Genomic DNA, 3,882 nt, shown 5'->3' with positions numbered 1-3,882 from the left:
CAAGCGCTCTTTTCCAGGAGAGATATGCCATGCCAGGCAACTAGCATGGAAAAGTTTCCTAAGAAATTCAATAACACATCCTTAAGAATTGTATATAAACAGTATATAAATATATCGATGGTGACAAAGCATCTGCCCCGCGTTACCGCTTGCACACACAGCGACCTGCAAGTAACCCATACAGACCTGGGAAATACAGAGGTGCATGAGAAGCCAAACATGATTTGTGTTCAGCAAGCGATGCAAGTGTACGACGCTTCGGTCAGGCCCTGGCGCAAGTGTCATCGGTGAAGTTTTGAATACCAGGTGCAGAAGTCCCTGAGGGTCCCTCCTCTGTTACGAGTGTAAGAACTGGATTCAGTTCGGTACACACAACAGCAAGAGTTCACAAACAGTTCCTAGTTGAGTCATGGCCTCTATAAGGAATATTTATAGAACTGACACACAGGCCACAGCAAATGATTACCGACTTCCTTTGTCCAAATGTGGGTGAATAAATGATATGATTGCACTATGGCAGGGATGTCAAACATAGGGCCCAGGAGCCAGACCGGGCCCGAGACATGGGTCCAATCTCGTCCTGTGGATGGCTTTGCAAAGTGTGCAAAATTTAGAAAAGTTGTTATGAATTTTTGCACCGCTATTCCTGGTGTGAGAATGCGAGGAGAGGAAGGTAAAAGTACAAAGGAGAATAAAAAGTATTTTTAGAAACAACTTGTGGAGAATAAAGAAAATCCCTTAAAGTGATTCATTCAAAATGCCATTTTTACTAAAACGTGCCAAATCACAGATTCAGTGTTAGTACTTCAATTATCGATGTCGCTACATTACACAGTAATAAAATCTTTTTACAGTCACTCAAAAACAGCAAGTTCTCTGAAGCAGAAGTTATTTCACGTATTGTTTACTTGTTAAACTGCTGTCATATTTGTTCATAACACAGTTAGCAGCACTTTCCAAATCTGTCTTAGGCTACGTCCACACGTACGCGGGTATTTTTGAAAACTGAGATTTTCCGTTATCGTTTTAAAAAATAATCCCGTCCACACATAAACGCAAAAATGAAGGAAAACACTGCTAGGAACATGCCAAAGCAACAGGTAGCGATATAATCATAACTGTGTAGAAATGTTGGCCAATCAGAAATCTAGAAGCCTCGGTGGGAAATAGTAAACAAAGATGGGGCATAGAAGCAGAAACGAGTCGTATGTGTGGAGGGACAGTAACTGTGTGTATATGTAAGCATTTAAACACTGCAGAGAGTACAATTAACAGTAACAGTATTTTGTCTAAGTCCCCATTGTAGAAATTAATTTCACCGAAACAATAACATGGCGCACAGTGTGACGTCAAAAAAAAGGCGCACACCTTTGACGCTGCGTTTTCTCCGTTTTTCTCGTCCACACGTAAATGCAAAAACAGAGTTTTCGAAAATATCCACCCTGGCAGGCGTTTTTTAAAAATCTCAGTTTTCAGTGACCGAAAACGCCGTTTACGTGTGAACGAAAGGTGCAAACGCATAGATACCCGGGTACGTGTGGACGTACATTACATTCACATCTTGTTCCAGGACACAGTTGTCAAGCACAAGGTCCACCAAAGGGGCCGAAAACTGTACAGAAGTTATATAATTCAAATTTTTCAATGAGGATGTAGCACATGAGTGAAGATGTAAGGAAAGTTGAGAGCATTTGTACATCTCAACAGGTTGTTTGAATCGTAATGAGGAATATATTCATTAGGCACACCTGTACAGCAGCTCACTAATGCAAATACCTAATCAGCCAGTTACGTCCATTTATAGCCACAATATGCCCATCTTCTGATGACTGCTTTTAACAGGATAATGCATCATGTCACTAAGCTCAAATCAAACTGGTTTCTTGAACATGACATTGAGTAATTGTACTCAAACGGCCTCCACAGTCACCAGATCTCCAATACAACAACTTTGGGTTGCTATAGGTGACAAATCTGTAACAAATCTGGTTAGTATGGACCAAAATCTCTAAGAAATCTTTATAGCACCTTGTTGAATGTGTGCCATGAATAAACATTTTTATATATCTCATCACAGCGGCACATATAAATATGAGGCATGGGGTCATAAATAACAACAGTCACTTGACGGTGAAGGTACTATTTGTCAGGGATTTTAAAATCAGACTATGTGGCCTGTGTTGCACAATAAGGTTACTACCTCTGCATCATAGGAATAAAAATGATGCTGGATCTTCAGTTTTCTATGTGTTAAACTCATCTTTCAACTCACACATACTCACAGCTTTCCAGATATCCTGCTCTCGCTGCAGTGCGATCATCGACCCGTCTCCATCTCGCCACGTCTTCAGTGCAAGTTTACATGCAGCAAATGTTGAGACGCTGCTTCCAAATGCATATTTAGGTGGTTTTGAAGTCACACGATGCTATGGTAAAATATCTAATTTCAGCTCTGTGCCGCACAGGCTTCTTGTTTATCGCATCGTCAGAACATTGTCTAAAAAGCAGCCACTTGAATGGCTTAGGCACTGTCAACACAGACTTAGTTGATGTTCTGCCAAGTGCACAAGAGACAGTCAAATAAAATAGACTGTATATCATCTGCAAATAAAGAGATGCTTGACTGGTGCTTGTTTTTGCCAGTGGAATCCATCTTACAAAAGCAAGCAAATCTCTCTTGCAGTTGACTGAAAACAGCACCAGTGGAAAATGACTTTAGTTGACATCCATAGCATGTGAAGAACTTTCTCCAGGATGCCAAACCCATATAAATATAAATGAGTTTAAAGTGTTGGGTTTCTGGTCAGCTGCCTGTGCAATGCAATGTTTCAGGCTGCCCAAAATGTTTATGGAGATGGAGAATATTTACCAAAGTAATAGAGCACATCTTGCTCAGACCTTCATTAAGAATTACATAAACTAAAACTGTTTCGATCCCAGTAGTTTCACCTCCCAGGCTTCCCACTCAAACTTTTCCAGGAGAGGATATTATTGCTCTGGTCAAACACATATGGACGATGACGGATATACTCAGAGACGGATGTTTGCGCTACGCCAACCACTCCCTTATCAGGTCATGAACACTAATAGCTTTAAAACAAATGGAAACCAGAAGAGATGTCTGGCTGCCTAAAGGAGTGAGGAACGTGGAAAGCACAAGTTCAACTAATTTTGTGTTCTTCCAGCAATACAAGCTTTGGAAGGTGGATAGCATTTCCTGCAAGCTCATAGTATAATTCTCTGCAGGGAAGGGGGAAGCTGGGGTCAGGATAGAGGCGAGACTTTCTGTGTTAGCTTCAGCATCCAGACTGCACCTCGGTAAGTGAATCAGAGCGTTGTTAGTGTTGCTTAATGCTCCAGATGCATCCCAGAGAAACTATGACGAAGCATGAGTAGAAAGTCTTAGAAGCAGGTGACACTTTTCCAGGGATGGACAGGAGCACCGCACGGGTCAGGAGCTTCCACTGAGCCATGAACGGCTCTCTTTCTGTCTCTCGGCTGAGGCCAGGCATGTAGAGAAGCGAGCCAACCATATGTGCTCAGGACAACAGGAGGTGCAGAGGATAGGAAACAGGGCTGTCAACAAACAATTCTAAACAACCACAGCGAGCCCCAAGATCCCGGAGGCAGAATGCATTTCCATGCTTAATCATCACCTTATGGACTTTGTATCTTGAACAAACGTGCACTGAAATACTAACTCATAGTCATGTTTTAGAAAAATGTGTTGTTTTGCTTGTGGTTATTTATAGTACAACAACAAAACTCTAGTAGAACTGAACTGAATCTTTATTTGCTTTAGTAGCACTTGAGTAGCGTCCAAGGCAATTTACCAACTTTTTATGCACTTTATTCCAAATATCATGTGTCTGCTGCTGCAGA

Source organism: Astatotilapia calliptera, chromosome 8 (genome assembly GCF_900246225.1).
Source record: "Astatotilapia calliptera chromosome 8, fAstCal1.2, whole genome shotgun sequence".
In the NCBI taxonomy this organism is placed as follows: Eukaryota; Metazoa; Chordata; class Actinopteri; order Cichliformes; family Cichlidae; genus Astatotilapia; species Astatotilapia calliptera.
This window is presented reverse-complemented; position numbering follows the sequence as displayed.